At 44.0% G+C, this 21,997-nt stretch overlaps 1 protein-coding gene and 1 long non-coding RNA gene across 5 annotated transcripts in view; one reads left to right on the top strand and one right to left on the bottom strand.

The window, feature by feature from the left end:
- SVIL (supervillin) overlaps positions 1-21,997 on the bottom strand; it is a 239,046-nt gene that overhangs the window by 164,218 nt on the left and 52,831 nt on the right. For all 4 annotated transcript variants that reach the window (XM_036843972.1, XM_036843974.1, XM_036843978.1 and 1 more), the window contains exon 3: positions 9,203-9,304. The gene's annotated coding sequence lies outside the window, so the exon portion shown is untranslated. The remainder of the gene's footprint in view (positions 1-9,202; positions 9,305-21,997) is intronic.
- On the top strand, positions 10,876-16,039 carry LOC118890742. Its single transcript, XR_005018819.1, has 3 exons — positions 10,876-11,120; positions 11,398-11,507; positions 15,339-16,039. It is a non-coding gene; the product is annotated as an uncharacterized LOC118890742 (long non-coding RNA).

Here is a 21,997-nt window from a genome sequence, read left to right as displayed (position 1 = left end):
GTTTAAAAAAAAAAAAACAAACCCTAGTTTTTACTTAAATGGTGAAACTAGTGGCATTGTTAGTTGAAACGCCCTAAGTACATTATCAACATCCAAAAGCACAGACCCCCACACACACGCACCAACAAAACAGCATGGGGCTCCCACCGGCCCATGAAATGCTCTCCAGGCTTCTAAGCGCAGCCAAACGGAGTTATTTCAGAACGCCCAGAAGTCTCTTACTCGTCCACTTCTCTTCTCTCTTCCTGTCACCTAGATTCCCACATCTCAAAGAAATCTGCCCAAAGGCTCTGTCTAATACAGGCTCATGAACATCACTCTTTTTTTGCCCCCTGGAGTCTCCCAAAGGCCATACGCCTGCTTCATACACACTCCCCTCGATCTGACAGACAAAGCAAAGTTCAGGCTCTGGGGCCTGAGGTTTGTGGCACAGCACACAGCACCCACATGAGAGGCCTGGCTGCAGCCCAAGGCAAACAAAATGATTTTGAGAAACAAAGTAATATGCACAGACCCACCCTGGAGCAGAGAAAATTGAATCAGTTTTCCACCATGGAAGGATCTGAAAAGCTGTCAGTAGCACCTGCTAAATACAGCCCGAGTCTCTGAAAACGATTAGCAGATACTGTAAACTAACCTTGAGACCGGATCATGATGAGAGACAGAGGCAGGCTTCTCTCAAGGGGCCGACGTGAGCAGAGCACATGGTACCTTTCCTTTTCGACCACCTTCTCTTGCTCTTTTAAGATCAAGATATCAAAAGTGCCCTTTAGCACAGCCTTATAGGCAAAATGACGGGTTAATGTTCAAATGATTCCTCCCAGATAACCAGACTCTAATTCTCCCATGATTGGAAGTTGCCAGAAGTTAGTAAAAATCTCTAAACCTAGGGCAGAGGACAGCTGAAAAAAGCAGATTCTGAAGTCAGGGTTTCTTTGAAGTCTGTAATTTCCTCAAGTAGGATACATTTCTAATAGCATTTTCTCATAATAATAAATTAAAAACCTTGTGGATCTGTGCTCTAGAACAAAGATGCTTCTTTCAGAATAAGAATGTTTTCATGAAAGTAATACAGAAAAATTCTTCCCTCAAAATCTCCAAACACATGCTCCCTACATGTACAAGGAAACACAACCAAACAACAATAAACACACAAAAATAATTTTTCAAACCACATATACAAGAAAAAAAGTCTTTACAAGAAGGCTCTAAGCAGGGCTTGAAAAATCAGGATGTTTTCTAACATCATGCCAAGCCAGTTAGAACACACTGAGTTTTAAAAATAAGGTTTTACGATAGCCCACTTACATTCCACGTAAGAAAAGGCAGAAATGTGAGCTGAGAACAGTCAGATGCAACTTTAAAAATCTGACTCACTCAAGTGTGTAGGCACGCACACATGCGTGTGTGCATACACACACACACCCCTTGTAAAAGAGAAAACAAACACCACTTGGGCTCATCCAAAATGTGCAGTCTTTAATCATGCTCTCATGATGTTTACCCAAAACATCCAATGCACTTTATAGCCTAAGGAGCAGTCCAAGTTCTCAACAGAAGGTTGTTACTTGAAGGACCATGTGTCTTAAAGAGCCATTTTCACACAATCTAAATGAATAAAGAAGCATGGGGGAAAGAATGCACTGATGCAAATGGTAAGACCCACAGTCATCGCACCTTCGAGGCTTATGAAATGCATCCACCGCGAGCGTTTGTATGTGTGCCTTTTGAGAAAGTCACCCGTTCCCTCCACCTCGCTTCAAGGACCCGCTGTCGTCTCGGGGCCCCAGTGCTGGGATCCACTGATGTCTGAAGAGATGCAAGGCAGTGATGTAGGTACAGGCAGGACTTCACTTTAGAGAGACCTGCACTGCATCTAAAAGCCTGTGGAGGGCTTCCCTGGTGGCGCAGTGGTTGGGAGTCTGCCTGCCAATGCAGGGGACACGGGTTCGAGCCCTGGTCTGGGAAGATCCCACATGCCGCGGAGCAACTAGGCCCGTGAGCCACAATTACTGAGCCTGCGCGTCTGGAGCCTGTGCTCCGCAACAAGAGGGGCCGCGATAGTGAGAGGCCCGCGCACCGCGATGAAGAGTGGCCCCCGCTCGCCGCAACTAGAGAAAGCCCTCACACAGAAACGAGGACCCAACACAGCCAAAAATAAATAAATAAATAACATTAAAAGCCTGTGGAATGTCTTTTCTCTTTAATCTGATTTCAAATGAAGATTTTATTTATTTATCTTTAATTTTAAAAACTTTTTATTGAAGTATAGTTAGTTTACAATGTTGTGTTAGTTTTTGGTGTATAGCCAAGTGATTCAGTGTTTTATATATAAATATTTGTATTCTTTTTCAGATTCTTTTCCATTATAGGTTGTTACAAGATATTGAATATAGTTTCCTGTGCTACACAGTAGGTCCTTGTTGGTAATCTATTTTATATATAGTAGTGTGTATATGTTAATCCCAAACTCCTAATTTATCCCTTCCCTCCACCTTTCCCCTTTGGTAATCATAAGTTTGTTTTAATTAATTAATTAATTAATTAATTTATGGCCACTTTGGGTCTTCATTGCTGCACACAGGCTTTCTCTAGCTGTTTCGAGCGGGGGCTACTCTTCATTGCGTTGCGCGGGCTTCTCATTGCAGTGGCTTCTCTCGTTGCGGAGCACGGGCTCTAGGCACACGGGCTTCAGTAGTTGTGGCATGTGGGCTTCAGTAGTTGTGGCTTGCGGGCTCTAGAGCGCAGGTTCAGTAGTTGTGGTGCACAGGCTTAGTTGTTCCACGGCATGTGGGATCTTCCCAGACCAGGGCTCGAACATGTGTCCCCTGCATTGGCAGGCGGATTCTTAACCACTGCGCCATCAGGGAAGCCCACAAGTTTGTATTCTATGTCTGTGAGTCTGTTTCTGTTTTGTAACTAAGTTCCTTTGTATCATTTTTAAAGGGTCCACATATTAACGATATCATATTATATTTGTCTTTCTCTGTATTACTTACTTCACTTAGTATGATAATCTCTAGGTCCATCCATGTTGCTGGAAATGGCATTACTTCATTCTTTTTTTTTTTTTTTAAAGTGATCACCCATACACCATTGTCTATATTGAACACATTTAATTTTGCTGTATTTTTTTTTGTCTCATATTTTGCTGAAACACTTTAAATTTTTATTTATTTATTTATTTATTTTTGGCTGTGTTGGGTCTTCGTTTCTGCACGAGGGCTTTCTCTAGTTGCGGCGAGCGGGGGCCACTCTTCATCGCGGTGTGCGGGCCTCTCACCATCGTGGCCTCTCTTGTTGCGGAGCACAGGCTCCAGAAGCGCAGGCTCAGTAGTTGTGGCTCACGGGCCCAGTTGCTCCGCGGCATGTGGGATCCTCCCAGACCAGGGCTCGAACCCGTGTCCCCTGCACTGGCAGGCAGACTCTCAACCACTGCGCCACCAGGGAAGCCCACTTCATTCTTTTTTACGGCTGAGTAATATTCCACTGCATGTATGCACCACATCGTCTTTACCGATTCATCTGTCGATGGGCACTTAGGTTGTTTCCATGTCTTGGCTGTTGTAAATAGTGCTGCTATGAGCATCGGCCTCACTAGAAACACTTGCCTCACTGCCTGTACTGCACTTATGCATAGCCCTCCTCAATCCACTCTGGCCTGGGGTTCCCACTACCGAGCTACCCTCGTCAAGGCCACCCGAGCTCGGGGACCCCGCGCTCTCCCCCTTCCTGCCCGGCTGCCTGTCGTCCACCCCACGCCCTCCCGAGCCTCATTAACAATCTCCCTCTCCTCTCTCGGTTATCCTCTCCATGGATTTATCTACTACCTACATTCTATCTCCAGTCAGAACCGCTCCTCGGAGTTCCAGCCTCACATTCAACTGTCGACTGAACACCTCTGTTTGCATGTTCAACAGGTACCTCAAACTTAATATGTCCACGACAGAACTCTCAATTCTCAAAGCTGGCCCTCCTCATTAAAAAACAAATAAAGAAAGAACAGAAAAGAAAAGTGAAACCAAGAAATCCCTCCTCCCCCAGTCTTTCCTCTCCTCAGAAGTTGCCAGAATTTGGGAGTCATGCCTCCTGCCCCCCTTGTCCTCACTCCCCGAATCTCATCCATCACCGAGTGCTGACAGCCGTACCTCCAAGACACATCCCTTTCTCTTATGATATACAACAGCTTTATTGATATATAATTCATACGCCATGCAACTCACCAATTTAAAGTGTACACGTCAATGGCTTGTAGTATATCCATGGAGCTGTATGACCATTATCAAATCAGTTTTAGACATTTTCATCACCCCCAAAGGAAACCACACACCCATCAGCAGTCATTCTCAATTTCCCCTTAAACAATCCAGTCCTAGGCAAACATTAATCTACTTTATGTCTCTGTAGATTTGCCTGTTCTGGAAATTTCATATAAATGGAATCATACAACACATGGTCATTTGTGTCTGGCTTCTTTCAGCGAGCATATTTCCAATATTCACCTACGCTGTAGGATGTATCCGTATTCCATTCCTCTTTATAATCAAATAACATCCTATCATATGAATATACAATGTTTTATTTGTTCACCAGTTAATAGACATTCGGGTTGTTTCTATTCTTTGGCAATTGTGAATAATACTGCTAGGAAATGCAAGCTATTATATATAGAATGGATAAACAACAAGGTCCTATTGTACAGCACAGGGAACTATATTCAATATTCTGTGACAAACCATCCTGGAAAAGAATATGAAAAAGAATATATATATGTATAACCGAATCACCTTTCTTTACAGCAGAAATTAACACAACATTGTTAATCAACTAGACTTCAATAAAATTAAAAAAAATAAAACTGCTATGAAAAGTTTTTATATAGAAAAATGTTTTCATTTCTCTTGGGTGTACACCTAGGAGTGGATATGCCAGGTCATAAGGTAAACTCTATGTTTAACTATGTTAGGAACTGCCCAACTGTTTTCCAAAGCAGCTGCTTGGGAAAGAGTCTGCATTCCTACCAGCCGTGTACGAGAGTTCGAATTTCTCCATATCCTCACCAACACTTGTTACTATCCATCTTTCATAGAGGGTTATGAAGTGCTATCTCACTGTGGGTTCGATTTGCATTTCCATGATGGCTGGTGATGTTGAAAATCTTCTAATGTGCTTATTGGCCATTTACATATCTTCTTTGCCTATTTCAGATCTTTACCTATTTTTGAATTAGGTTATTTTTTATTTTTTTTTAATAAATTCATTTATTTTTTATTTAGTTTATTTTTGGCTGCGTTGGGTCTTCATTGCTGTGCGTGGGCTTTCTCTAGTTGTGGAGAGAGGGGGCTACTCTTGTTGCAGTGTGTGGGCTTCTTATTGCGGTGGCTTCTCTTGTTGTGGAGCACGGGCTCTAGGCAAGCAGGCTCAGTTGTGGCTCGCGGGCTCAGCAGTTGTGGCTCGCGGGCTCTAGAGTGCAGGCTCAGTAGTTGTGGCGCACGGGCTTAGTTGTTCTGCGGCATGTGGGATGTTCCTGGACCAGGGCTTGAACCCGTGTCCCCTGCACTGGCAGGCGGGTTCTTAACCACCGTGCCACCAGGGAAGCCCGAGGTTATCTTTTTATTATTGAGTTGTCAGAGGTCTTATATATTCTAGATACAAGTCTAGAATACATGATTTGCAAATATTTTTTCTCATTCTGTAGGTTGTCTTTTCACTCTCTTATTGGTGTCTTTTAATACGCAATTTTTTTTAAATTTTTTAAAATTTATATTTATTTATTTATTTTTGGCTGTGTTGGGTCTTCGTTTCTGTGCGAGGGCTTTCTCTAGTTGTGGCAAGCGGGGGCCACTCTTCATCACGGTGCGCGGGCCTCTCACTATCGCGGCCTCTCTTGTTGCGGAGCACAGGCTCCAGACGCGCAGGCTCAGTAATTGTGGCTCACAGGCCTAGTTGCTCCACAGCATGTGGGATCTTCCCAGACCAGGGCTCGAACCCGTGTCCCCTGCATTGGCAGGCAGATTCTCAACCACTGCGCCACCAGGGAAGCCCCACAAAATTTTTTAATTTTGTTGAAGTCCAATTTATTTTTCTGTTGTCACTTGTACTTTTGGTGTTATACCTTGAAAAATCACTGCATAACCCAAGGTCATGAAGATGAACACCCATGTTGTCTTCTAAGAGTGTTACAGTTTTAGCTCTTATATTTAAGCCTTTGATCCATTTTGAGTTAATTTTTGTATATAGTGTAAGGTGGGGTCCAACTTCATTCTTTTGCATGTTGATATCCAGTTGTCCTAGAACATTTGTTGAAGAGACTATTTGCCAGTGAATTGTCTTGGCACGTTTGTCAAAAATCAATTACCATAAATGTAGGAGTTTATTTCTGGTCTATCAATTCTATTCCAAAAATCTATATGTCTATCCTTATGCCAGAACCACTGTCTTAATTACTGTATTAAGTTTTGAAATCAGGAAGGGTGAGTCTTCCAAGTCTGCTCTTTTTTAAGATTGTTCTGGGTATTCTGGCTCCCTTAAATTTCTATATGAATTTTAGGGTCAGTTTGTCAGTTTCTACAAGGAATCCATCTGAGATTTGGAGAGAGACTGCATTGAATCTATAGATCAATTTAGGGAGTATTGCCATTTTAATGATAGTAAGGTTTCTGATTCGTGAACATGGGATGTTCTTCCATTTATTTGGCATTTTCTTTAATTTTGTTCAACATTTTACAGTTTTAAGAGCATGTTTTATACTTATTTAACTACATTTATTCCTAAGTACAGGCACACCTTGTTTTATTGTGCTTCACTTTATTGCACTTTGCAGATATTGCCTTTCATACAAAGTGAAGGTTTGTTGGCAACCCTGCGTTGAGCAAGTCTATTGTCACCATTTTTCCAACAGCATTTGCTCACTTTGTGTCTCTGTGTCACATTTTGTAATTCTCACAATATTTCAAACTTTTTCATTGTTCCATTTGTTATTGTGATCTGTGATCAGTGATCTTTAATGTTACTACTGAGAAAAGATTATGACTTGCTGAAGGCTCAGATGATGGTACTTTTTAGCAGTAAAGCATTTTTTAATTAAGGCATGTACATTGTTCCTTTAGACCTGATGCCACTGCATACTTAATAGACTACAGACAGTGTAAACATAACTTGTATACGCACCGGGAACCCAAAATATTTGTGTGACTCGCTTTATCGTGATACTCACTTTACTGCGGGGGTCTGGAACCAAACCTGCAATATCTCTGAGGTATGCTTGTGTTTCATTCTTTTTCATGCTATTGTAAAAGGAATTATTTTCTTAATTTCATTTCAGATTGTTTGTTCTAAGTGTACAGCATTACAGTTGATTTTTGTATATTGATCTTGTATCCTGCAACCTTTCTGAATGTGTCTATTAGTCCTAACAGTTTAGTGGATTCCTTAGGGTTTTCCATACCCGAGATCATGTCACCTGCAAGCAGAGACAGTTTCACTTCGTTCTCTCCAATCCAGAAGCCTTTCGTATTCTTCACTAACTGCCCTGGCTAGACCTCCCAGGAGAATACTGAGTAGAGGTAATGAGGGCGGGCATCCTCGTCTTGATCCTCATCTTAGGGGGAAAGCTTTCGGTCCACAATTAAGTATGATGTTAGCTGTGGGGTTTTCATAGGTGCTCTTTTTAGGCTGAAGATGTTTCCTTCGATTCCTAGTTTGTTGTTGTTTCATTTATTTATTTACTTATTTATTTATTTTGGCTGTGCTGGGTCTTAGTTGCAGCATGCAGGATCTTTAGTTGTGGCATGTGGGATCTAGTTCCCTGACCAGGGATCGAACCCAGTCCCCCTGCATTGGGAGCGCAGAGTCTTAGCCACTGGACCACTAGGGAAGTCCCTAGTTTTTTTGTTTTTTTATCTTAAAGAGGTATTGGAATTTCTCAAATTCCAAATTTGTTTGCATAACAAATTTCCAAATTTCTCTGCATGAGACATACCCGTGTGCAATTGTGTTTGCCTCTGTATTCTCTCCCTATACCATCTCCACAGCTCAGTATCGCTCATCTTTCCAGGTCTGTACTTCAGGGCAGTGCTGGACCGCCCTATTCAAAGTTCCCATCCACCGCTATCTCCTCCCGAGTCAGCCCTCACACACCTTCAATGCACTCAGTCATTATTGTTCTAAGTACAGATTTGCTCACATTTGCATAAGGTTTAGTATTTGCCAGCGTGAATGCATCATTTTAATACTCACAACAACCTTACTAGGTAGATGCTATTGACACAATTTCACAGATGTTGAAATTGAACGAGAGGTTAAGTGTCTTGTTCAAAGTCATGCAGTTTATAAGTGGCAGACTCAGGATTCAAACTCAGGGCCCATCACTCCTGAGACCATTCTCTTAAACCTCTGGCTGTCGTGCCTATCAATAATTGCTCTCACTTGCTTCTTACCATATTTTCTATCTAGACACAAGCATCAATCTCTTTATCGCTGTACTTTTAGCATCTAACACGAGCGGGGCAGGTGTTAACAAATACTTAATGAACAAATGAACACCGGACTTAGGATGCCCTCTAAGAAGAGTTCCACAGGACTCTGGTGAGCCCTGCCAACTACACACGTCCATGGAGAGTCACGAGGCTCATCCACTTCTGAGACCCTTCAGGAAGGAAGGTTAACTTTAACGTTTCTCAAACTCACTGGAGCACAGACCCATCTTCATAGTCCTGCCTCCACTGCATTAACAGTCTAGAGAAGTGTGTTCCATGGAACACACTTTGAGAAATCCTGCCCCAGAGTGGCAGGGCAGATAGCACGGTCCCTAGAAAGGTGTTTCTGTTCCCTTCCGTGCCTGGCTCTGCCCTCCTCTAAAAAGTCTAACTTGGAGTCCCTGAAAGCTCTGTCATGACCACAGCTCAGTTCAAAAAGAAAACCCCAGTGTATTAAGCTTTGCTTTGCTTTCACACATTGGAACACGTGGCTACTAAGGAGATAGAAAGATTTTTCCAACTTGTCAGATGGCTCTCCCCTCTGGATGTTGGTGGTCCCATAACTTATCACTGAGGAACCTTTAATTTTCTCAGACCTCTGGTTTGTTGAAAGTGATTTAAACAAACTCATCCTTCACAATGTCCTTTAACCTGTTCTCAGAATTGCAGCCAAAACCAATGATGTGTCAACCACAGAACAGTTACATTTTTTTCTAAATACTTACCGTAATGCTGATGTTTAAATCATGGCTTCTGATAGAGAAGGACTTCAAAACTCTCCCTGTCTCAGCTCTCCCAGTCTTCTAGCTCATCTACTCCAACTCTTCCTGCAAAAGAAGAAAGAAAAATTTCTACTCGGAAATCTGAGAAAGAAAACAGCAAACAATATAAGACAGCCACATGTATGAGCAAGGCAAGATACGTGGCTGTGATTCATCTGCTTCTAAAGAGCTTTTTCCCTTTCAATTAATCATCTTACAATGGTGACCACAAATTATAGGCAGTGGTTAGAATATCTTTTTAAACCTCTTATAAAAAATACTCAATTAAAAATACATTTTTTATAGAGTTATCATATGATCCAGCGATCCCACTCCTGGGCACATATCCAGAGAAAACTCTAATTCGAAAAGATACATGCACCCCAATGTTCACAGCAGCACTATTTACAATAGCCAGGACATGGAAGTAACCTAAATGTCCATCAACAGATGAATGGATAAAGAAGATGTGGTACATATATACAATGGAATACTACTCAGCCATAAACAAGAATGAAATAATGCCATTTGCAGCAACATGGATGGACCTAGAGATTATCATATTAAGTGAAGTAAACCAGAGAAAGACAAATATCATGTGATGTAACTTACTTACATGTGTAATCCTAAAAAATGATACAAACTAACTTATTTACAAAGCAGAAGACTCACAGACATAGAAAACAAACTTATGGTTACCAAAGGGGAAAGAGGGAGAGGGAATTTTCCCAATAAATTGGGAATTTGGGATTAACATATACACACAAGTACATGTAAAATAGATAACCAACACAGACCTACTGTATAGCACAGGGAACTACACTCAATATCTTGTAATAACCTATAATGGAAAAGAATTTGAAAAAGAATATATATATATGTGTGTGTGTTATATATATTTATATAAATTATATATATTTATATACATAAATTCAGTTTATATATATAAACTGAATCACTTTGCTGTACACCTGAAACTAACACAACATTGTAAATCAACTATACTTCAATAAAATAATAAATAGAATTTTAAAAAAAGAAAAGCAAAAACAAACAAACAGGGCTTCCCAGGTGGTGCAGTGGTTGGGAATCTGCCTGCCAATGCAGGGGACATGGGTTCGAGCCCTGGTCTGGGAAGATCCCACATGCCGCGGAGCGGCTAGGCCCGTGAGCCACAACTACTGAGCCTGCGCATCTGGAGCCTGTGCTCCGCAGCCAGAGAGGCCGCGATGGTGAGAGGCCCTCGCACCGCGATGAAGAGTGGCCCCCGCTTGCCGCAACTGGAGAGAGCCCTCGCGCAGCAACGAAGACCCAACACAGCAAAAATAAAAAAAAAATAAAAAAAAAAAACAAATACATTCTTTCCTTCATCTCAAACTCAGTGAATAAAATCATTTCTATGTGATCGTTCTCCAAAGCTCTGATTTTTCTCTGGTGATGAAATTTGACATTTGGTCTAAAAGCTGAGCTATCTTGAGTAAATATGAGTTCTTTCTACGACACAAATTTACATCAGACCCAAACAAGGGGCTTTGGGAAAGAAGCCTTGTAACAAAGGAAGACTCGAAAAGACAGAGGAGGGTAGGTTGGAACTCATCGAGGAGTTGGATGTGTACAACGAGAGGGAGGTGACAAAGGCCCAGGTCCTTAGAAAAAGAGAGAGGCTGGGTAAAGAAGTCGAGACCAGAGTAACCGGTTTAGGGCGTCAGGAGTGAGGGGCTGGGCTAGAACCTGGTCTGCGCCATTAATTCCAGGCAGAGAAAACCTTCAGCATTCACCTCCCTCAAAGGCTGGGGAAAAGAGGGAAAACCGCACCCGTGCTGGAAGTACAACAGAGAGGGACAGAGGGAAGGATGCACTTCCCTGTGTGATTTTCCTAACTGTGAGTAATTTGCACACAGCATGACCTCCCTGGAAGTACACTCATTCCTCACCCTCAAACGGCCGGCTGCCTGTGTGGCACTGCAATGACTCAGCCTGGGAGAGAGGCCCCATATGTGAGCAAGGCTCCAGCCTGAGATCCCGGACGAGAGAGGGAAGCCCTAGGTCTGTTAGTCAGTTAATGGTTAGTTGGTTAGCGGTTAACACAGAGGGGCTTTGGGAAGTCTTTGTTTTAGGGGCTAATGAGGCACCTCTTCGTCTCTCTTCCCGATGTCTAGGCAGTACTGGCTTCTATCGCCTTTGGAAAACATCGTCCTAGGAAAGAGTTCCCTCAAGTACAAGAGGCCCTGAGCTGCGGAGCACCCAGCAACGCGCCAGCACCCTAAAGGTCAGAGCTGGGGTCAGTAGCCAGGTTTTGGAAGCATATGGGAGGCGTGCTATCAGAGCCTCTTTTACCTCCTGTAGAGAGAACGGGGTTCATCTCCAGAAGCCCAGGCAGAGGCAATTTACAAGGAAGTGAGCCTGTGGGGAGGAGGGGGACGAGGGGGTGGAGGGCAGTCGACCATTTGAAGTTCCCACAAAGCAAAAAAACATTGTTACCGCCGCTCGGTGAACTTCAGACAGCCGTGAACTCATGACTTGAAGCCACAAAGACGGTTGTGGTTAACACAGACCGACTATTGGATTTAAGGAGACTGTTTTTTTTGTGCCAAAAAAATTTATTTGCCTTCCTTCCTCCCCCAAAAATCTGCTTATTATTAAAAAGCCCTGGAGCCTTGGGAACTGGGCTAGAGCAATGTTAGCCTGTCTTTCTCCTGAGCCTCCTGCAGGTACTAAACTGGGGAGGAAGTGCCTGCTTTAGGAAGGAGACCCTCTTTCCACACTGGCTGCAAAGGAAGGGAAAATGAACTTATTTCAAGAAGAAAAAAGGCCAAGAAAACCAAAAGAAGCCAAGAGACAAGGGCAGGAGAGGACATACTCGTCTCTCTTTCTCTTCAGAGAGCATCCCTGTGTCCTTGATATACAGCCCCTGGTACCCTCTAGAGCTGGGGGTCTCAACCTCGCATGTACAGAGGGATCCCCTTGGGGCTCTACTACCAGGGGGCGAGAAAGAAGAAAAGCTCCAGCGGAGATCATGAGCCCACGGACCAAGAAGGAGTTGGAAAGTCCCGTACCTGAAACACTTTCATTCTTGGAATCTGGTTTGTCTAAAGACAAAGGGAAACCTTGGTCACTAGATAATAAAACTTCAGAATATAGCATCGGCAGGAAAACAAAACAATATATCGGCTTCAGTGCACCCATGATAACTTGGGGAAAAAAAACCAAAAGAGCAAGCCCACAGTGAGGCAAGGGTCCAAACTAAGTGACAGGTTGAAGTTTAATTAAACTACTCAAACCTGTATAAAAGTGGAGAAGATTCCAGAGGAGAACGGGGCCCTGGAAGAATCAATACGGTTTTAGTGCAGCAGGAAGAGGTGCCCAGCTCAAGGACAGGCCCAGTGGGCTTGTCCAGTCTCTCCAGGGCTCTCTCCATCCTTCTAAAGCATGTCTTCCTGGTCAAAAATAAACTTTCACTGGACTTTCAGATGATTATCTCTACACAAAAACTCTGACAGGACTCTGTCACTAACTCTAGACCAATTGCATCTGGAGGGGAGATTACGGCAGAGAAAGACAGGCTTTTATCTTAACGTTTCAAAAGACAGGTCTGACAGGAGGTGCAGTGGAGGTGTCCACAGGGAAGGGACATTTCGGTGAGTTGTAGTCACATGTTAGTCGGCCCTTCGTATCTGAAAGGGATTGGTTCTGACCCCCTTGGATATCAAAATCCATGGATGCTCAAATGCCTTATGGAAAGTGGTGTAGTAACAGATGTGGTACATATATACAATGGAATACTACTCAGCCATAAAAAAGAATGAAATCATGCCATTTGCAGCAACATGGATGGACCTAGAGATTATCATACTGAGTGAAGTAAGTCAGAAAGAGAAAGACAAATACCATATGATATCACTTATATGGGGACTCTAAAATATGACACAAATGAACTTATCTACGAAATAGAAACAGACACATAGACATAGAGAACATACTTGTGGTTGCCAAAGGGGAGGGAAGGGCTGGGAGTTTGAGGTTAGCAGATGCAAACTATTATATATAGAATGGATAAACAACAAGGTCCTACTGTATAGCACAGGGAACTATATCCAGTATCCTGTGATAAACCATCATGGAAAAGAATATTAAAAAAAGAATGTGTACATATATATATATGTATAACTGAATCAGTTTGCTGTACAGCAGAAATTAATACATTGTAAATCAACTATACTTTAATTAAAAATTTTAAAAATTAAATTTAGAAAACAGAAAAATGTGGTATAGTAGTTGCATATAATCTATGCACATCCTCCGGTATACTTTAACTCATTTCTAGATGACTTATAATACCTAATAAAATGTAAATGCTTTGTAAATAGTTGCCGGTATGCAGCAAATTCAAGTTTCGCTTTTTGGAACTTTCTGGAATTTCTTTTCCCCAATATCTTTGATCTGCAGTTGGTTGAATCCAGGGATGCAGGACCCATGGACACGGAGGACCAACGGCACCCAACTACCACAGCGTCAGGTGCCTCTGGGTTCAGAGTATTGACCAGAGTCTCGTCCCCTCACCAGGCCTCCGACAGTCCCCCCCCTTACCGACTCTAGGGATGAGGTTTCCCCAGACCCAACCTTCTCTCTGGCTACTTTCTCCCGTCTTTCTCTCCCTGGATGCCTAGAGCAAGAAAGGAGGTTCTTGAAGATATTTTCCTAGGGCCACAGGCACTTCCCCCACGCTCCCCCAACAAACCTCAAGACACCTTCCAGGATTCGGCTCAGAGGGTATCCCGGTCCCAGGAGCCTTCCCTGACTGCCTCCCTTCCTCCTCAGGGACCTCGCTCCCTCCTCAATTCGTGCCAAACACCTGGTTAAAACGACGACTGTAGATCATTCTCAACCATCGTGGGTTGGTTTAGTCACAGCAATAATAGTAATAATAATAACAATTTAAAAATAGTAATCATTTTAGGGCTTCCCTGGTGGCGCAGTGGTTGAGAGTCTGCCTGCCAATGCAGGGGACATGGGTTCGAGCCCTGGTCTGGGAGGATCCCACGTGCCACGGAGCAACTAGGCCCGTGAGCCACAACTACTGAGCCTGCACGTCTGGAGCCTGTGCTCCGCAACAAGAGGGGCCGCGATAGTGAGAGGCCCGCGCACCGCGAAGAAGAGTGGCCCCGCTTCCCGCAACTTGAGAAAGCCCGCGCACAGAAACGAAGACCCAACATAGCAATCAATCAATCAATCAATCAATCTTTAAAAAAAAATAGTAATCATTTTAATTATTTGGACATTTATAAAAAATAAATGTCTCCAAATCAGAAAAATCACGTGCCTATTAGGTGTCCACTGACCGGCACTACGAAAACCTACGCACATCTGCGTGGGTCTGTGACAGTGTGGGGACAGCCCAGTTCCATCAGCCCCCAGATAGGCACTTACAATACTGGTGCCCAAGCCGAGGTGACATTCTGCTAGCATCAATGCCAGGACCACGCAAGCTGATGGAAAAACCATTAGCAAGCGACCGGGCTGGCACGAGCGGAAGCCAAGGCTAGAGGCAGACGAGACATGACAACAGGCGTAGGTGCCATAGGAGGTGAGGCAGCAAAGATGCTGAGGGAAAGGGTCCCCCCCCGCAAAGATCCTGGGCCCCCCCGCCGCCTCTAGAAAGAGCGCAGGACCGACCGCTGGCAATGACACACCGAGGCTGCCTAGGCTTCGTTTTAATATGGAATTGGGGGTGGGTACAGGAAGCTTGGATCAAGAATAAATAATAGACCATTTTAAGAGTACTAAAACGGCCCATTTTATTTGTCAAGTAATTTATCAGAGATTTTGTGATCCTGAACCATTACTCTTGTACTATTTTTACACATTAGGATAACATCCATAGAACATTGAGTATTTTCCTAAATACTGGATTCTTTTACTAAGTAAATGTTGGTCACTTTCACTAAATAAGGGTACGTTAAACGCATTTCGAGGTACGATTTGACCGTGCCAACTTTTTGTCCTCCACTTCTCTTAACGAAGAGAACTTCTTATGTATTTTTTTCCTCTAAAACGGACTGTGCGTTGTTATAAGCAGGTCTCTGATCTTGTATCTTTGTAGTATTTCACAGCCCCGAGTCCAGTGCTCAAGGAGATGCGGAGAGACCAACAGAAACCAGTGGCACAGGGCAGCTCACTCCCCTGGGAGGGCGTCTGGCAATCAGCACGCCACCAGCTGCAGGAAGATGCCCACAGTCAAAATAGCAACTGACGTGGGGACACAAGAAGGAGAGGGAGCTAAAATAAGCACACAATCCTCCCTGGTGACATCCAGAAACACCACCTCCCCTCTGTCCTTGGGGACACCTTCCTATGGGGACACGCTTGCCACTTTATGGGCTTTATGCTGCCACCAGGTGGGCTTCCCATGTGTCCCATTACAGCACAGGTTCTTAAAAGGCCATGTCAGGTCCTCGTGCATTTTCAAATATGCTCCTGTAAAACCCTGGGAGGTGTTCCGCTCCACAGTTCAAAGGATGTACGTGTCATCCAAAATTGCAAGCAGAAAAATTAAGTTAATGGGCTGAATTCTCAATTTTAAGTTCTCTCATACATTATTTCTCAAATTCTTTGGTGTCTCCTACTACTTGCCTAAGAGCAACCACAAAATAAATAAACAAGTAGCAAACAAACCTTGAAGGAAAACTCAGCTTGCTGTTTGACAGATATTATATGCTTGGGAATATGATTTCATATTGTTTACGGCATCCAAATATAGAGCTATGTGTCCCTCAAAATTAATCTGTTGAAATCCTAATCCCCATTGTGATGGTATTTGGATGTGGGGCCTTTGGGAGGTGATTAGGTTATGAAGGTGGGACCCTCATGATGGGATTAGTGCCCTTACAGAAGAGACATAGAGCTTGCTTCTGCTCTCTGCTCTCCTCCAAGGGACGACACAGGAAGAAGGCGGCTGTCTACAAACCAGGAAGGGAGCCCTAACCAGGAACTGAATGTGCCAGCTACTTGCCCTTGGACTTCCCAGCCTCCAGAATCATGAGAAATAAATAAATGTTTGTTGTTTAAGCCACTCAGTCTATGGTATTCTGTTACCACAGCCTGACCTAAGACCTATAGTAAGACAGATAGTAAGAACCACCTTTATATTTACGAATGATATAAATATATACACACACACACCTATACACACATATGTATATAGGTATACATGTATATATACACACATACGTCACATACACACATATATTTGTAATTATAATGACACAACATACCATGTGCCAAGTTGCAACACAGAACCCGACATTTCAACATTTCACAGAGTGCCTCAAAGGGTCTGACTATCTCCAAATGCCCTTAAATCTGAACACACCTAAAAATCCCCACAAGAGCACACTTTCCTAGGCAGCCCCAGGAGGCACCCTAGATGTGCAGCCATCACAGCAAAAATAGAACTAAGACCCTTCCCAGGCTCACAGGATCCAGCACACGCTGTTCCCTCTGCTGGAGACACATGGGGTCTCCCCAGTGGACTGGAGTGGGCTCAAAGCAACCACCACGATCATGACCCCTCTTTGGACTTCTGGACTCCATCGACCCTTGAAATTCAGCAACTGGTGAGGGCAGATATCTTTTATCACTCTTTGTTGGCTTTACATGTGTATGTTTTCATGAAAATGAGATGACGAGGCTAGGCCTTGCTCTTTCTTTCCTAAATGAACAACAAACACAAATGTAAGAACCTACTGATGTGCAAACTGTATTTGATAAGAAAAATATATACTAAGCGCTGGGGTTCACCGTCGAGCATATGTGCCCATCAACCATCATGGCAGGTAAGGAGGTGATGGGTCCTGGTGGACTCCAGGCCACCCTCCCCTCCTCTCTCTCATCTCTGGGTGTCTGTTACAGATGTGGGTCTCAAGTATGAGGAGCCCCCTTTCAACGCCAACATTGCCTCTTATCCGTAGCACACCAGCAGTTGTGTGTTTGGTAAGACAATGTCAAAAGGCTGCTATGAATTCAGCGATGCATCTCACAGGTTTATATCTTGTAAGTCACAGCACTTACGGACATTTAAAGTAGTACCCTTACGAGTCACGATTCAGCCTGCAGACGGTGCTCAGGAACAACACACAGACCACAGCAATAAAGTGAATATCGTGATAAAGTGAGCCACACGAGGCTGTTGGTTTCCCGGTGCGCATCAAAGTTATGTTTACACTACACTGTCGTCTGTTAAGTGTGCAATAGCATTATGTTGAAAAAGTGCGCATACCTTAGTTAAAAAATATTTTCTTGCTAAACCGTGTTAACCATCATCTGAGCCTTCAGGCAGTCGTAGTAGGGACTAAGACCGCTAGATCATCTAAGATCGCTGGTCACGGATCACCATAACACAGTAATAATGACAAAGTGTGAAATACTGTGAGAATTACCAAATGTGACACAGAGACAGGAAGTGAGCAAATGCTCTTGGAAAAAGGCGCCCACAGACTTGCTCAACGCAGGGTTGCCACAAACCTTCAGTTTGTCAAAAGCAAACACAGGATCTGTGAAATGCAATAAAGCGAGGACTGCCTGTGAACTCCTCCAGCCTCTGTGGTAACTCTGAAGGGCAGGGCAGAAGCAGGGCTGTGTCAAGGCGGGGGCCCCCGTGGGCAGGCCTGCCGGGCCCACTTGTTGGCTGCGTGCTCGCCCACTGGTCCCTGGGACCACCTGCTCTAGCCCTCAGGCGGTGGCCCCCAAACACAGAGGCAACTTACTGGACCCCCCGAAAGCACAGGTCCCAAAGGGGAAAGCCCAGTCGGGTCTGTTCCTTGGAGAGGTGGCCCGATGAAGCAACAACACGAAAAAGTTGCTAAAAGGGCTAGAAGAAACCATTTTTGTATGGAGGTGCCAACACAGAAATTAGGAAGTGAGAGAGAAATGACTGAAAATGTTGTGCCCAAACTTCTAACCCTGACCTAGTGAGCAAACTGGTGGACTCAGCCCTTGACATGGAGGACACAGGGACATCCTGATGGAGGGAACAGCACTGCTCAGAAACCACACCCTCCCCGAGCTTCCAAAAGTAAAAGAAATAAGCAAGTGAGACCGGAGAACTGGGGCCACTTAACGTGACCTGAGTCAGCATACTGAGGATAAGTACACGCCTCTGGGGACGATTAGCCACTGATGGTTACGCCAGGTAATGCTGCGAACTCCGCTGCTCACTCGTAACGGAATCTTTTTTATTTTTTTAAATTGATTGATTGATTTTTGAACTGAAGTATAGTTAATTTACAAAGTTGTGTTATTTTCAGGTGTACAGCAAAGTGATTCAGTTATACGTGTATCTATTCTTTTTCAGATTCTCTTCCTATATAGATTATTACAAGATATTGAGTAGAGTTCCCTGTGCTATACAGTGGGTCCTTGTTGTTTATCTCTTTTATATACAGTAGTGTGTATCTGTTAATCCCAAACTCCTAATTTATCTCACTCCCTCTCTGTTCACTGAATTTTAATCATTCTTTGATCAAGTATCTAGAACCTGACATCCGTGAAAGTGTCACAAATGCATGAAAAACGCACATTTTCCAAGTATTAGGGGTAAAGTTTAGTTAATAACAATAACAGCAGGGACTAATACTCCTATAGCAGCCAGGCACTGTTCTAACCACTAGGTACATATCAACCATTTACCATCACTCCTCACTACTGTTATTATCCCCATTCTACAGATGAAGAAACCAAGGCATTGAGAGGTTCCCAAGGTCACACAGGTGGTCAGTAGCAGAGTTTGTCTGCAGAGCTCTCACTCTTAACCACTACGCTATGCTTCACCAGTGATTAAACAATAAGGTAAAATCTTTAAGAGAAAGAAAAGCCTTCTCACAAGATTCTGCACATTTCATGGCTGGTGTCTCCAAGCTAAATCTATACACCTTATAATAACCACAGATTTGGTTCTGACTTCTCCACCCTTCACCACTGTGGCAGTCCAAACCCAGTTTTATATCCCACACGTTGTGGGTGATGACTTATTGCCTGGAGAGAAATAATAGGAATCTCTCCCTAGGTCTTGGGGTAGGGCTCACCCACCCTGCACAGATGCCCCATGAGCCTGCTAAAACATGAACCAAAGTCCCACTGTGGGCCGTCTCTGCCCTGGAGATCAGTTTAATCTAGTTTATTACAACCAAGTCAAACAGGTGCGTACTTAGTATCTGCTGGGTATGAGGCACTGCACAGGTGCAACAAAGAAAAAGGAAACTCAGGCAACAAGAGCGGAAAGACTTTTAAATAAAAAGTAACTTAAAGGTCCAAGTAGAAGAGACTGGAACACAGAACTGAGGGGAGAAGAGGGGAGAGATAAATCCCGAGGTTTCTCTTCAAGAAGGCAAAATCCTCTGGGCATCGACCCTGAGAATTAGAAAGCAGCTCAGGAAACTCCCATACCTTCCCAGTGGGAAGAGGAAACAGCCACTCTGGAAATCAGTTAGGCAGGTTTTTATAAAGCTAAACACATACTTACCATACGACCCAGAAACCCCACTCCTAGGTTTTTTATTCGGGAAAAAAATGAAAATGTATGTTCCCATAAAAACCTATACATGACTGTTATTGGAGTTTTAGTCATAATCACCCCAAATTTGAAACAACGCAAATGTCCTTCACCTGGTGACGGGACCAGCAAACTCTACATCCACAATGCAACACTCCTCAGTAATAACAAGGAACAAACTACCGATAACACACAACAGCGCTGGTGCATCTCAACAGCGACAGACTGCATGATTCCATTCACAGGGCATGATGGAAAAGGCGAGACTGTAAGGACAGAAAACAGATCAGTGGTTGCCGGGGGTCGGGGCTCGGTGATTACAGTGGGGCATGAGGAACATTTCAGGGGGATGAAAACTTATAGTTTGATTATGGTGGTTACACAACTGTATGCACATACTGAAACTCATAGCTGTATGCTTTTTTAAAACGGCTCTGATGTCCTGCTAGCCATCTTTTTTTTTTTTTTAATTTTTTTTTTTAAATTAATTAATTTATTTTATTTATAGCTGTGTTGAGTCTTCGTTTCTGTGCGAGGGCTTTCTCTAGTTGCGGCAAGCGGGGGCCACTCTTCATCGCGGTGCGCGGGCCTCTCACTATCGCGGCCTCTCTTGCTGCGGAGCACAGGCTCCAGACGCGCAGGCTCAGTAGTTGTGGCTCACGGGCCCAGCCGCTCCGTGGCATGTGGGATCCTCCCAGACCAGGGCTCGAACCCGTGTCCCCTGCATTGGCAGGCGGATTCTCAACCACTGTGCCACCAGGGAAGCCCCTGTACGCTTTTAAAAAGAGTGAATTTCACTGAATGTAAATTATGTATCGATACATCCGACTTTTTAGAAGCAGCTCAGAGCAATTATGCTGACAAAATTACCTCATGGAATGGGGCTCTTGGTATCGTCTACAAGGGTCTACAGACCATTTATCCACCTTCCTGTATGTACCCGCTCCCCCAATTTCTTCTCATATAATATTTACAGGAAGATGATTAGCTGCTCACCGGTAGGAGAAAAAGCTCCGTTAGTCTGATAACATTTCTTAAAGTAACCTCTTAGTGTTTAGATAATTATGGGAACTCTACCGTACTAAAAATAGACATGAGTATTGGCTCTTTTTTCCTTGTGCTATATACGTGCCTGCTAATCGCTAAGAAGGCAAGTAAGATGCCAGCGGCTCTGTCCGTGGACACACTGCCACTCTAAAACCATTACATCACCAGGAAGTCCAGGTCCTTATGTCCATACGGTACCTATGTTCAGCATATTGAACTACACTGAAGGTCGACCAAGGTCACTGCTAAGAGCTTTAGGCAAGAGCTAAATCTAAGATAGACCCAGATTATTGAATTGGAAACCTTATTAGGGTAGGAAAATCAAAAATATCACTGTCCCATTGAACAACATAACTGCTCAATGACTTGGTCTACATGTGCAGACCAAAAGCAATGTGAACGATTCTGGTTCTTTCCTTCATACAATACCCAGCAGATATGTCTTGATTGCCTACGTGTGTGAGGCATGAAAGATACATGTTTATCACTGTAAATCCCTGTCCTTATGGAGTTTACATTCTCTTGGGAGTGACAGATGAACTATATATAAGTGAATGGACAAATAAACCAAGTGATGAATCAGTCAGAGACCGAATGTCCACTAATTAGAGCAGGAAGGAAGGAAAAGCAGGGTAAGAGGCTGGGGGCTTCTCATGTAGATAAAATGGTCAGGTCTCTGAGCGGTCACCTCTGAGCAAAGACATGGAAGAAATGGCCAGAAAGCTGGTGGGTATGTGGAGGGAGAGGGTTCAGGAGGGGGAAAGAAGGGCCAGTGCGAAGTTTCAAGCTTTGAGATGGGGGTGTGATTTGTGGGTGCGTGGGACTAGCAAGGTGGCCGGTGTGGCCAGAGCCGCGTGAGGGGCAGGAAGGGCGCCGGGGAAGCCAGCAGGCAACGTCCGGCAGACGCAGGTGAGCACAGGTCCTAGAGGCCCTGTGCCAGGGAAGGACCTGGGGTTTGATTCGGCGTTACCGGAAGGCACTGCAGGGGGTGGGCCAGGGAGACAATGATCTTGATTTAGTTTTAGAGAATCAGTCTAGCTGCCCTGAGGAAAACAGACTTTGGGGGGTAGGTAGATGGGGAAGAGGGAAAGAAAAAGCAGGGAACTTGATAGGAGGCTACCACAGCCAGGTAGGCGGGGCCAGTCAGCCCCAAACTGGGTGTCAAC

Source organism: Balaenoptera musculus, chromosome 2 (genome assembly GCF_009873245.2).
Source record: "Balaenoptera musculus isolate JJ_BM4_2016_0621 chromosome 2, mBalMus1.pri.v3, whole genome shotgun sequence".
Lineage (NCBI taxonomy): Eukaryota > Metazoa > Chordata > Mammalia > Artiodactyla > Balaenopteridae > Balaenoptera > Balaenoptera musculus.
This window is presented reverse-complemented; position numbering and strand designations above follow the sequence as displayed.